Below are 15231 nucleotides of genomic sequence, written 5' to 3'. Positions count from 1 at the left end.
GGACTTCTGGGAAATACCAGGGACTTCTGGGGATTGAAGTCTGGGGTTCCAATCTCCATTTTTACATACCCCCCTGAGGCCCGAGGAAGACTAGTCTTTCTGCTGGGGCTTGTAAACATACCAACTTTGAAATTACAATATTTTGTGGGTAAAAGGAAGAGAACAAAACCAATAATTGCTAGGTGCATTGACAAAAAGCCAGAAGGGGGCTGTCCCCTTTGGCGTAAGAGTATACATACAAGAAAACGTTCAATCAACCGCACCCAAAGTTCATTCTTGATCTTCTTGTGCAGCTTTTGGTCTGGAGGCATCTTCATGGTGTCTTCTCCAAACAGTTCAGTTTCTGAATTCAGAGAGGTAGCAAGTTTCTTAAGCTAAATTACTCTCTAAAGGAATTTAAACTTTGCAATTTAGTATAATAATAATTTTACATTTCCTCCCTGAAGTGGATGATTGAAAAACACAGGGATTATTTAGGGATGCATGGCTGAGTTATGAGGTATATGAATCAATTGGCAAGAGAAATTTAAAAAAATCAGAAAAATCCAAATGAAAAAAGATAATTTCTGGATGAAATATAGACTATTAATGTCTTATGTATAAAAATTCTAAGTAAAAGAAAAATAAATCTATAACAGGTCCTTGAATCAGGGCCCAATTACAATGATCTAGCAATGATGTATTTACCCAGTCAGTAGCCAGGACTACAGAAAGTTTGCCACTCTATGAAAGACAGAAAAGGGACTAGATTATAGGAGCCAGGTAGGAGCCAAGTTTGGGATACTCGTCTGTAAGTATTTTCAGAGTGAGTGTGGATACAAGGAATGCCTATGTCTCAATGTGTGGTAAGCGTCTCCACCTTGATTCTTCACACTAGGTTCAAGTTCTTTGTATTGGCTAGAAGTGCATCAGTACTTCCTGAATTGTTTTGTTGTTGTTTGTTTGTTTTTCTTTTCTTTTTCTTTTCTTCTTTTTTTTTGTTTGTTTGACTTGTGTGCTCTTTTGGCATTATGCAGTTTAGCTTTGTGCTTCTTTGGTCCTGTGCAATGGCTCTTTTTGTATATCTTGTTCTGGAATCAGACAGAATCATTAAGCAAAGTCCCATAAATTTTATTTTTAAACAATTAATGACATAATTTTTATAGTCTCAAGCTTTGGGGGGCATGCATTGACATTATAGCAAATATATTTTAAACTTACATTACTGCAAAATAAAAAGAGTTAAAGAAAATCTTAATATTGGTGCAAACATAGAAAGGAGAGAAAAAATGAAAGGCTGAAATAATATATTCCACATGCAAGAACAATATACTAATAAAAGAGTTTTAAAATTCAACAATCTAGCTTATAACCATTGACACACTGTGTCAGCTAAGGAAATATGGAATACAAGGCTTTCTCTCCAAAAATGAGATCTTCCTTTTACATTGCTCCAAACATGGTGAGCCTCCTTTAAAAAAACTCTCTCCAGAGCATTTGGGCAAAGGACAGTTTTTCAATGTTCACAGACATGAAAAAAAGGGTCCAAATAAAACTTTGCACTAATATACCCAAATGTAGACTTTTGGAATTGAGTCTGCTCTGTGTACGTGCTAAAAAAGATTGTACAAAAGACTTTCTTTTCCTATTTCTTTAAATGTGATGAGGAGAAAACAGATGTCCTGGAAAATCAGATTCATTACACACGTCTTCTGATGAAATACAAATGGAAAAGTATCTATTAGCCCTTGGGAAAACCCCACTGAACCTCACAGGTGTTATTCCTAGGGAAAATTGTGGTCACAAGACAGTAAACAGAGCTGTTGTGTAGTTAACAGATACTCTCCAGAATAAACATTCCCTTTGGGTATCTAGTTGTTATAATGAGGTTATTTCATCTAAAAATAGACTGAAATGGTTTTATATCCTCGTTAATCTTCTCTATATCGAACAAAAGGTACGTTTATTTTACAGATTTCCAAGACTCGTCACTTAATTCCTATTATGCATTTCTATATTGTACATGCGTTAAAACACGTTATGAAGCTTTTAAAAGTTTTGAGTCTTTTGATGCTGAAAAAACCGTGTACTTGAGGGAAAACATTCTGTCTTACTAACGAAGCAATGCTCAGAACTCTATATATACACTGCCCCACCTAAATGCCATATGAAATACCAAAATAGATGGATATTTGAGAAAAAGTAATACATCAAATCCATTATCGCTACTATTTTTCTTTTGCTCTCATGCACTGATTTGATTTAATATATAAAGCCAAGGGCAACAGATTTGGAGTCAAAAGATCTGAATTCAAGTGAATCTTTTCCAGTTATTTTTGGCCTTACTATCTTGGTCAAGCAGAAACTTCTTATTTTCTTACTATACGAAATTATTATGGCAATAATTCTATTATCTCTCTCATATGGTTGTTAGAAATATAAAAAGAACATTTGATGAAGTACTTCATAAACTATAAAATCTTAGATAAAGTTTATAAGGAGTCAGTTTTGAAATATATCTGAGTAGCTAATAGATGCTAAAAAGATTCATAGCAAATTTTATTTTCATTTTTATAGATATGCAGGAGGTCTTTCAATTTCCATTGGGGAAAGAAATTCCTGAACTAACAATCTAAGAAATAAAATATGATATTTGGATATCACAACTCAGTATCATTTCTGCTTAGTGTCATTCAGTCATATTCCTATACCATGATGCATATTTTGCTAGCAGAGAATGACATTGTAATTTTATTGTACATGGGAATGTCATTTGGTACTTTTATTTCCTTTGATGTCTAATGCTTAGTAGAAAGACCAACAGATCACTGGGTCTGGTTTTGTATTTCTGGTTGAGTTACAGATGCTTTCTGGAATGGTTGTTTCATAGCTCCATATATCATTATTGTATGTATCTTCTGAATCCTCAAAAATTTATTATTTTCTACTTTTATTACGTATTTGCATTTTTTGTTATTAGTGATTTGGAATCTTCCTTCCTTCCTTCCTTCCTTCCTTCCTTCCTTCCTTCCTTCCTTCCTTCCTTCCTTCCTTCCTTCCTTCCTTCCTTCCTTCCTTCCTTCCTTCCTTCCTTCCTTCCTTCCTTCCTTCCTTCCTTCCTTCCTTCCTTCCTTCCTTCCTTGACTACTTATCTGCTGGGACAGTATACTCACTTAGACACAATACATCTGGGGAATGCTCAACAGACTACAATCCACTTGCTTCCCTAATGATTTCCTTGAAACAGAGAGAAAACTTACAAAGTATGAAGTCCTTTCCCCAGTGTACGAGGAAAAGGAAGCTTCTAGTCAGCCAACTCTTTAGAGAATCCTAAGTAACAGAGGAAATGTTTGCAGATGGATTTTGGTCTCTTTCCATCATTCAAAAATGAATGATGTCCTGAATATGGGCATTTTAGAAGGAAAAGCTGGAATATTTCGTTTTCCTTTTATAACCCAATAACCTCATGATGAACAAAATGTTCTTTTAGTTTCTGATCTTAGAACCTGACCTCGCAGAACTTTCCCAATTTCCTGACTTTGTGACATTGTACTTCTGTCTTGAACTGTGTGCGATTTACATATGCATTCTTATAGGATTTTCATTCATTATCTATGTATTCTATGACACTTTATTCTATATCTTTTCTATATAATCTACTTTATTTTTATTATGTTTTTCCAGATTACAAGTAGATAAAAATAACATTTTGTACTGTGTGTTCCTTACCTTCCTCCCCTTCCTCCCCTTCCCTAAGACTTCCAAAGGGGATATAACTCATAAATGGAGTCTCATGAACATATTTCCATGGTCAGCAGGTGAAAGAGGACATCTATTGCTTACATGGGGGTGGGGTGGGGTGGGAGAAGCTAATGAAGGAAAGGAAGTGAGCAGAACCAGAACCTGGTACACAGTAATAGCAATAATGCACTATTGCAATAATCCAGGACAACCATAAGGTGGCCGTACATTATGTGGTAATAGATGGAAAACCTGTATCAGATTGACTGCCATGGTGAGGAAGGGGAGGGTTGGAAGGAGAGGAAGGGAACATGGCTTGAAAATTACAGAAAATAAATATTAAAATTGTATCAACATGCAATAAAAATAAAGAAAACGCCCTCTTTCCACCGTTCCATAGCTCCTTTCTGGCACATAATAGGCTAAACTTCTAAAACTGCAGAATCTGTTTGAATCTCATAGGACTGATGAGAAACATCTCATCTACTCCAGGATTCAGATCCAAAGACATTTTTGCTAAGTAGAACCTGTTGGAGCTTGCAATCTACTGCCAGATTTGCTTAAGGAAGAGAAACACCCCTTTCTACAGAACCACAAATTTTGTAAGAGAAAGTCAGAGCCAAATTATACAATATGGATTTTTAACTATATTTTGTTTTAAGTTTGTTTAAATTATATGTAGATTCAACGTTAATCATTGTTTTCTGATATTTTGTGAGCCATAGTTTCTTTCTTTCCTTCCTTCCTTCTTCCCCCTCCCAGAGACAGCAGACAATATATGTTCATATGGACTATCATGCAATACATGTGTTAATCGTGTTATGAAAAGAGACAGAAATATAGTAGAGAAAAATTGCTCAATCTGCATTCAGACTCCAACAGTTCCTTCTAGGGAAGAGACTAGGCTGTTTCTTTATGAGCCCTTTGTGTTTTCTTGCAATAATGGCTTTTTAAAGGTTGGAAGCAAATATGAATATTCATTCTTCTTGAATTTACGTTAGATGCAGCCAAAAAAAGCTTAGCAAAAATACAAAAGTTTGCTCTCTAACACACACATATACATATCTATATTAAACCCCAATTTACGCCTTTTCCTTTTTGGGTCATTGGGTCTAAAAGTCATTTGATTTGCCTGATTCTTCTAGTGGTGATTCCATACAATGAAAATGGTATTCTGAAGAAATAAAGCACGTTAAAAACATGAATTTTCAAGAGAATAATCTGTGATATCTGGGTTTTTAGCTAATCACGTGAACAATAAGTATACATGGTTGTTGTTTCACTGAATAGATCTTCATAGGTATATACGTATATATACCGAGCAGTTAAATCAGGTGACTTCTTGACTTTTCACACCTCTAGAGGTGGTCATCTAAAGCAAAATGAAAACAAGTTACATTATTTTCCACATTAAGACTGGTTTTAATTGAGTGTTTAAAAATGTTCAGAAATATGTTTTTAAGCTGTAACATGAAATGGTGTTATTTGGGTTTCAGGAATTCTGGTCTCAGTTCCTCCCGTCTTCAGATGAGCATATGATATCAGATTAATCTTACCAAAGTACAGTTTTTGCATTCATTATCTAGTAAAACAATCCGATGATTCCATTTGATTAGTTCACATGCTTTATTTTGAAGTTCCAAGCATGGACCATTGAAGTGTTTCCTTTGCTTTCTGTTTTACTTTATTTTTCTCTCTTTACTCTATCTACGTCAGCTTCTCCCTAACATACATTTTCTGTTCCCATCAGGTTACTCTCATAAATAGGAAATGAGTACATCTCCCATTTTCAGTTTTGTTCAGAGTATCCATAACACCCTGCTGCGATAGTCATCTAATATTGTACTTTAGTTTTCTTGCTATTCTTATTTCCCTAAGATGATTGTAAAATGCTTTACGCAAGAAAAGTACCTTCTATTGATTCTCTGCCCTCCTTCCTTTCCTACAACAAGCCAATCACTGCTGTTGGTACACCGAAAATACTAGTTGAAAACAAGTTTGTTTTCTATTTACTAAAAGTCACATAATGATTTGGTGGCAAAAAGAAGACAAGTCAGCTAGGCAGTTCATGAGTCAACACCTACGCCATAACAAGGTACGGTGAATAAAATGCTGCCTTTAAATCCCTTATTTGGCTGTGACAAATCATCTAATCTCTGTTTGAAGACCCCGAGCTGCACAACGTGCAGGATAATATCTGCAGCAAGAAATCTCTGAAAAGTTTTCATTGAGGATCAAATGCACAGAAAGAGCTTTGTAAGACGTTAAAGTATGCCAGAAACATTCACAAATATTCTAATATATTTCATACCCAATGTTAAACTGCTCAGTAAAATGACATTTGGGAATTTTGTGTGTAGCTATGGATAATCCAAAGATGTCTGTGTTCCTGTTAGTTAATCCTCGGTGAATAAATTATGAATCAATACAAGACAGTGAATGGTGTTTAGTATCGTATTGAGAAAATTGTCTCCCTCATTATCCTTAAATAATGCCTTTTTATGTTAAGAAGCACTTAGATTATTATTTTAATTCATGAACCCAGGAAATGACCAAATGATTGAATAAAAATACTTAACTTAAAAATCATGAAATCAATCTTACCCTGCTTGAAAGTTGTACCATTTTCATGGTGTCGCAAGATTGATGAAGACCAGTTAATGAATGTATTGATGAAATTGAGGGAAAATGGTCTCAGTCGTTTCTTTTTTTTTTTTAAATTTTAATATTATTTTATTTGGTCGTTTTCATACATTATTCACTGGAAACAAAGATCGTTTTCTTTTCCTCCCCCCCCCCCCCCCCCCCCCGCCTTTCCCTCTCCCATAGCCGACGCATGATTCCACTGGTTATCACATGTGTTCTTGACTCGAACCCATTTCCCTGTTGTTGGAGTTTGCATTATAGTGTTCATTTAGAGTCTCTCCTCAGTCTTATCTCCTCCAACCCTGTGGTCAAGCAGTTGCTTTTCAGCGGTGTTTTTACTCCCACAGTTTATCCTCTGCTTGTGGGTAGTATTTTTTTTTTAGATCCCTGCAGATTGTTCAGGGAAATTGCATTGATACTTATGGAGAAGTCCATCACCTTCGATTGTACCACAATGTATCAGTCTCTGTGTATAATGTTTTCCTGGTTCTGCTCCTTTCGCTCTGCATCACTTCCTGGAGGTTGTTCCAGTTCACATGGAATTCCTCCACTTTATTATTCCTTTTAGCACAATAGTATTCCATCACCAACATATACCACAATTTGTTCAGCCATTCCCCAATTGAGGGGCATCCCCTCATTTTCCAATTTTTGGCCACCACAAAGAGCGCAGCTATGAATATTTTTGTACAAGTCTTTTTGTCCATTATCTCTTTGGGGTACAATCAGTCGTTTCTTGTGATTAGTAAGCTATATGACAGCAATTCACCTTTTTTAAAAGTGTAGGTCTTAAGCAGTAGAAACAATAGCTCTTAAAGAAAAGCCATTATATTATTTAAATAAAGAAGTCAATATGCATATTTATATAATGTAAATTTCCTGCTAAACTTAAAGTTGAAACTCAACATTTTAATTATCTTATTGTCTAGACATATCAGTATATCATTAAGTCTACCTTTCTTTATTTGCTATTTGATAATTGATAAATTAGACCTGGGCTATTTATTTATTTTAAAAACTAATTAATTAATTAATTAAGAATATTTTTCCACTTTTTCATGATTTTACATTCTTTCCCTCCCCTCTTCCCTTCCCACTCCCTGAGCTGATGTGCAGTTCTACTGGGTTCTACATCTGTCATTGTTCAAAACCTATTTCCATATTATTAATGTTTGTAATAGACTGATCTTTTTTTAAAAACCCTTTACCTTCCCTCTTGGAGTCAATACTGTGTATTAGTTCCAAGGCAGAAGAGTGGTAAGGGCTAGGCAGTGGGGCTTCAGTGACTTGCCCAGGGTCACACAGCTGGGAAGTGTCTGGGGCTAGATTTGAACCTAGGACCTCCCATCTCTAGGCCTGGCTTTTAATCCATTGAGCTACCCAGCTGCCCCCTAGAGTGATCTTTTAACATAATTGTCCCCAATCATATACTTATCGAACCACATGATCAATCATATATTTTTCTTCTGCACTTTTACCCCCACAGTTCTTTCTCTGGATGTGGATCTCGTTCTTTCTCTTATGTCTCTCAGAATTGTCCTGGATCATTGCATTGCCATTACACTTGATTGTGCTACAATGTATCTGTCTCTTTGTACAATGTTCTCCTGGTCTCTTTTCATCAGTTCCTGGAGGTCGTCCCAGTTCACATGGAGTCCCTCCAGTTCATCACTCTTTGAGCACAATAGAATTCCATCACCAACAGACACCACAATTTGTTCAGCCATTCCCCAATTGAAGGGCATCCCCTCATTTTCCAATTTTGGCCACCACAAAGAGCACAGCTATGAATATTCTTGTACTAGTCTTTTTCCTTATTATCTCTTTGGGGTACAAACCCAGCAGTGCTATGGCTGGATCAAAGGGCAGACAGTCTTTTAGCATCCTTTGGGCAGAGTTCCAAAATACTGGGCTATTTTTTAGAGTGAAATGAATTCTATAGATGAAACATATGATAGAGTCAGACTTTTAGAGTTTAGCTTCATTCATTTAATTTTAGTAACATCTACTTCATTCAGGAGGAGGTGTCTTTTCACCCTCACTACATGTTTCATAGAATGAGAAGTGATTGTTTGGAAATGCATTTTTTTTTACATTTAAAGAAATTGCATTGTAAGATATTTCAAAATTATGCAAATTAAAGTTTCAAAATATTTTAATTGAAACATCCATTTATAAAATTATTTTGCCTTTTTACCTAGCACAACGCTAATAGCAATTATACCCCCATGTGGTAAAGCACCACATTAATAATACTTAAAAAAATAAAATTAACTAACAATAAATAGCCAGTCTTAGTACTGAAGGAATGATGTATTGATTCCATCTGACAGTGCATTATCTACAAACTGATGTATTTATCCAGCATATCAAGAATGAGAGGGTCAGCAAAGGGCAGGAAAGGCACAGAAATGTTTCAGATTATTGGTGACAGTGAAGAAAGTACATCATAAATTCAGCCTCGCTGGTATTTGTAATAGAATTCAACAGTAATAGTTTTTTGCTGTGTTAAAAAAAAGTCCAAATGGAATTTATTTCATAATTAAAGAAAAATACATAAGGTAGGTCAGAAAAGATGGAACATTCTGTAATAATTAAGGGAAGGGACTTCAAAAACTAAATTATAAACACTAACATTAGGAGCATTAAAGAAATAAGAAGTCTTTGATGTGAATAACAGTTGGTTCAACTGACCCCATATTTATAGCATATTTTCTAGGCCCGAGTCCTTTTGTTATGAGGGTTTTCCATTGCTTTTCATTCCACTGATAATAATAAGAATCTCATCCACTGTGATATCTGCAGGACTAAGGGTCAAAAGGGAGTAATCAAACAGAAAATGAAAATGAATTTTTCAGCATACTAAGGAAAACCGCTTGGGCTAGTTTCGTTTCAGCCTCTTAGGGAATAGAGTCTTTTCACCTTTTTATATCCATTTAGGAAACAAAGTTAATCAACTGCTTTCCATGGCAAAAAAACAAAAAACAAAAAAACAAAGACAAATAAATGTGAATTGTAGGAACCTTTGGAATTACTTAAGACTGTGCTTGTTTCTTGGGAAAATGGATTCCTCTGAGGATAGCATTATCAGAATTCCTTATACTGACAGGAAAACGTTCACAAAGTTTCCTTTTAAAATAGAATCTTTCTTTTCATTCTGTCATCACTAACAAGGAGGGAAATAAAAAACAAACCTCATAGCGCTCTCTCTCTCTCTTTCTCTCTCTCCCTCCCCGCTCTCTCTCCTTCCCTCTCTCTCTGTCTCTGCCTCTGTCTCTCTCTATCTGTCTGTCTCTCCCTCCCTCCCTCCCTCCCTCTCTCTCTCTCCCTCTCTCTCTCTCTCTCTCTCTCTCTCTCTCTCTCTCTCTCTCTCTCTCTCTCTCTCTCTCTCTCTGTCTCTGTCTCTGTCTCTCTTTCTCTTTCTCCCTCCCCGCTCTCTCTCCTTCCCTCTTTCTCTGTCTCTGCCTCTGTCTCTCTCTATCTGTCTGTCTCTCCCTCCCTTCATCTCTCTCTCTCTCCCCCTCTCTCCCTCTCTCTCTCTCTCTCCCTCTCTCTCTCTCTCTCTCTCTCTCTCTCTCTCTCTCTCTCTCTCTCTCTCTCTCTCTCTCTCTCTCTCTCTCTCTCTCTCCCTCTCTCTCTCCCCACCTCTGTCTTTTGTTACTTTATCAGTAGGAATCATTTTTCCTCATAACTCATGTTGCTCAGGTTCTCCCATCTTCTCTACACTTAAATTTCCCTTAGTCTGATGTTAGTGATCCCAATTATTCTCCTAAAGGATCTTTTATGACCTAAAAGAGACGTCATTTTTTAATAAAATAGCTAAAAGGTTTTAATTTGTCCAAAAAGGTAACGAGTGTGTGTAGATCCCATTATGTCCTTATTTATAAGATTATCTTTATCTCCGATAATCATAAAGTGTGGACTTTTCTAGTCTGGAAATGTAATTGAATTCAAATCAAAAAACTGCTAGTTGTTCAATTGCAGAGAAGCATGCATTCTACTGAGGAATAACATGCATCAGGTAGGTGAAAACGTATGTATCTCAGAGTTTGGAAAAATTGTAATCAAAGTTAGGGAAAAAAAGAACAAAAGATCAACCGAGCAAGTTTCAGAAGGAGAAGATACTGCGTGTTTGGTAGGCTCCAAGCTTCCAGGGCTTTCTTTTCTTCTTCCCACTTATTTCACCCCCATGTCCACCTCTGCTGGTTAAATAGATTCTACCTCATAAATCCTGTTCCACTTTGATCCTGTGACCTGCTTCCCCTCCCAGGGAAAATCCTTGACTCAGAATGGGCCAGTGCATCCTATCATCCTACAATCCTTTCCTTCTGCTGTTTCCTTTAAGATTTTGATGCTAGTCTATCCTTTCTCTCCAGCTGAACCTGCTTGTTCACCCAAAGCAGAGTTAAAGATGGTGTACAGAGGTCTCTCTGTGGGTGCGCAGTCCACACTCCTCCTCCCCAATCCCAGAGTTCATTATTAGACAGGCAGAGGGACTTGGGTGGAGCTGTTCCCATCCTCACTGTGCCTGAAGACATTTCTTCCTATCATATCATCTGCTCCTCTGCCCAGCAGCCCAATGGGAGCACACAGGGGGTAAATTGGGCAGCTCACGGGCATCAGAGCTTGAGGGGAGTGGAGCACTCAGATCACTCCCCTCCCCCTCACTACATATGCCACTCATTACCCACTTCTCTACCCAACAGCCCATTGAGAGCTCTTCCTCTTTCCCTATAGGGGTGGGGTGGGGCATCGCATGGCACTTGGTCTCTGGTGGAGGGTGAGCAGAGCACTTAGTCTAAGGGGTGAGGTGGTGGCAGGGTGCGGCACTTGGTCTCTAAAAGTTTCACCATCACTGACCTAAAATGTTTGCCTCAATACATTGTGTTCCTTTCTATAATTATCCTCAGTGTGTAGAATGTTGCTTGGCATATATTAAGAATTTATTCATTTATGTATTAGTCATTCCTCAGTTATTCCATACATTTTTTTATCTCTTCATACTTTTAATTTCATCAGATTTTGGGGGGCTTTTTTGATTTATTCCTTTTACATATTTTTTGAACTATTGGAAAAAAGCTTCATAGAAATGATATTTTATCATAATCACAAAGTAGTAATTCATCATGGGTTCCCCAGGTCCCTTGACCTTTATATTCTAATGAGACATATGCCTCTTTGTCACGTTGCTTCTGTAAAGTTTGGTCACAGCATCCTTTGACTGGTAAAATATATTTATAATTTTAAGAACATTAAAAAATGCATTCCTCATACTTACATTCCCCTCACTACTATCTTCCCCTCTTTCTGGGACATGTTGCATTTTACAATTAGTCCTGGTTGTGAGTTCAGAGCAAACTGCTATTTCAAGAATAAAATATATGTTTTAAAAATTATTGGGGTCAGTATATCTTTGGAAATTAAGGCTTAAAACACCATAAGATGAATTTTTAAAATTACTGACTTCAAATTCATGTTAAAATAAGACAGGTTTCTGTATGTCATCAAAGACCTTTTTTTCCTAAAAATATATGAGTAATTGCCATTCTTTTTTTTGCATGCTAATTTGTAGTAATTTGACTTTATAGATGTTCCCCTCACTATTTTTTATTCAAAATCTCTGAAAACATGAAAGACTGAAAATTTAATGACATTTATTTAAACAGATTTTGGACAGAGCCAAGCATCATTAAGATTATACATTTATTTCCTTTATAGTCTTGACTTTGGTATCAAAAGGTACCATGAAGAATTTTGCCTTTTATAAAACTGAACAACAATTGGTATATGCTTTGCATACAGATAAGTTAAGTTCTGAAGAAACATGAATGTTTAAATTAGCATAAAATTATTGATCATGTTAGGAGTACCCAAAATTATTCATAGATATAATAATAACATAACAATATTCAAAAGTGTATCATATTGGACTCTGATTTAGGAAAGATATTTACTAAGGTATACTGTTACTACAACTAGAATATTAAAGATTTACCACTTAGCATTTAATATTTATGAATTAATGTGAAATTTACACTGTCTACCTCACAGCATAAACCAATTTTTAAATGTATTTTGCCATATATTCATTTATGAATTATTATAGACTATTATCAATAAAGTAAGCAAAAATATCCAATAATATAATTTATCAAATGAATCAAACTCTGTAGGATTCTGATATACTTCAAAAACCAATGAAACACATATTAAGAATATAGATTTCTTCCCTTTCAAAAGTCATCAATTAATTTTTTCACTTCCATTCCAGTCTTACAGATAATTGGGAGAATTTTGCACTATGCCCAAAATAGCTGTTTGCAATCATGGTAATTTCTTAACCAATCAGAACCCTTTCAAGAGAGATAAAAGTACCTTTGAAAGCTTCTTCGTATTAAAAGGTATAAATATTTTGGAAAAATCCCCTGTCAATCACAGAAAATATACTTTACCTTCATAATACCTTCTGAGTTCTATCCATAAGTTTTTATGGTGTAGAACCAAGAAAATTAAGTGTTTCATTTCTGAGCGATCATTACATGTTAGAAAGAATATATAGTGATATCTCTATTTACATATTTTTCTGCCTACTCCCCATAGTAATAAAAATATACCAAATATAAAATATAATTTATATAGCAATATATAGCTATAATTAGGATATTTTATATTAATGAAATTTATGATTACCTTGAAAATTATTGAAGAAAAAGATATAATTAATTACATCGTGTACTTTAGTAATACTTAAAAAGTATTAATTTCTCTAAAGGGAACTCATAACCTTACATAGAAGTAAAAAGAAATTTTAATATTTATATTGTCTCTTTATGTAAGATAAAATAACTTCACAAGACAGAGATAAATTTCAGGATTTTATGATTGACTTATCTTTCTCAAATGGGCATATAAAAAATAAATCACTAGTTTCTAAGCATCGAAAATCAATTTAATGAGTGTATTTGAAATTGCTTCCTACATTTAATCTTCCAAGTCAGCAATATCTTATGCTTGTTTCTTCATTTTCATATTTATTTGTATGTCTTTTGAAACATTTCTTTCCATTCATTTATTTAGAACTAACATTTTTTTTTTACTTCTTGAAATGTTAAGGAGAAAAAATGTGAATTAAAATTCTTATGTAGGAATATAAAACAATTGTTTCTAGATATGGAAGCTCTTTGAACAAAAGATAAAACTATGGAAAAGGTTGGCAAATTACTCAAAAAACACTTCTGCTCATGAGTCTATGGGACCAGAATATTCTCTGTTGAAGTTTTAATTTTTGTTTTTTCATCCCCAGCTTTTAGGATTTGGTGTCTAGTTAAAAAAAATATCAATCAGTCTTGGGTGTGAATAGATTATAATTCATGTAACAGAAAAGAGTCATGAAGAGAGTAGAATAAAGAATATTTTCAGCTAACAGTAATAAATTATTAAGAACATTTAGCAGTTACATAGCCCTTTTAACCGTTAGAAAACACTTTAATGTTGTAAAATCTTTAGTTTTCACAAAACTTTGGGATTTAGATGCTATTATGTTCATTTTACAGATGAGGAAACTGAGGCAAACAGAAGTTAAATAATTTGACAAAGATCACATAGCTAGTAAATATTGAAGGTTGAATTTAAATTCAGATCTTCCCGACTCCAGGTCTAGTGTTGTCTAATGCATGATCTTTCCTTCATTAGAGATGCAAAAGGCTGGCTGATTTCATGGAGGACTGACATAGTACACTGTTATTTTTTAGATATCAGGGAGAAAGTGAAGTCCCCAAAAGTTTGAGTAAACATTTTATGCCAGAATTATGGGAGAAGTTGGACAAGAATTCCACAAATCATGCCAGCCTAGCCTGGTAACTACCCAAACCATTGGAAGGAGTATTAATTTCATACCAATGACCAATTCATTTAATTATTATGAGTAATACTGTTTAGACATTAATGAATTTGCTCTCCCATTAGTTTTTCTACATGATAGTTGAGAGACATCAAAAGAAAAATTTAGGAGAGACCTAAAAATTGTCGCTAAATAAGGCCAGAATTCCCTTTTCCCAAGGGTGTGACTGAATCAAAGATAGTACAGATGACAAAGACACAGTCCATTCCCAAACCAAGAAAAACCAGTTTTCTTATTCTTCAAATGGCAGATTCCCCTTTACCAATCCTGTTATAAAAATTCAGAGTCAGTCTGCAAGTGATGTATTTCCTAAGTTTAGTGACAGCTCTGGTCTGATTACTGACAATCACAACTGCTTCTTTTCTCAGATGAAGACATTTCTCACAGTATTGTTATCTGAAGAGTCTCTCAAATAATTCAGCATGCTGGGAGAAATCTATTTATTATTACACCATAATTGTGATAGCCTTCTCTTTCATTGTTGTGAATTCTTAAATTGTTGAAAGGAAAATATATCCTTTAGCCAGAAATATGTTTTATGTGTATATATATATATGTGTGTGTGTGTATATATATATATATATATATATATATATATATATATATAAATGTGTATACTATACTTTGAAACTACCACGGCCAACAAAAAACACTTAAATATACAAATACATAAAAAAGATAATGTGCAAAACCTCCAACTCTACATGGTTTATAATTTGCTTTAAAATATGTAAATTATATGTGTATGAATATAACCATCTTCTACTTTTGACTTCCATTTGGATTTGTTTCATTTGGATACATTATCTCTTGATTTCATGTCTGAGTTTTTTTAATGCGATTATGGTATGTATTATTCTTGTTCTCTTTTCTTCTCTTTCCATCTCTTCATGTTTCCCTTTTTTCTTTATATTTTCAGTATTTGTCATTTATAAAAACATAATTAAATTCACTAAATTAAAATA

The 15231-nt window shown here is 34.8% G+C and overlaps 1 protein-coding gene across 16 annotated transcripts in view; it reads left to right on the top strand.

Annotated features, from left to right (window-relative positions):
* The window catches only part of ROBO2 (roundabout guidance receptor 2), a 608856-nt gene that overhangs the window by 268829 nt on the left and 324796 nt on the right, over positions 1-15231 (top strand). The gene's annotated exons all lie outside the window — the stretch shown is intronic.

Source organism: Monodelphis domestica, chromosome 8 (genome assembly GCF_027887165.1).
Source record: "Monodelphis domestica isolate mMonDom1 chromosome 8, mMonDom1.pri, whole genome shotgun sequence".
Taxonomy (NCBI): Eukaryota; Metazoa; Chordata; class Mammalia; order Didelphimorphia; family Didelphidae; genus Monodelphis; species Monodelphis domestica.
This window is presented reverse-complemented; position numbering and strand designations above follow the sequence as displayed.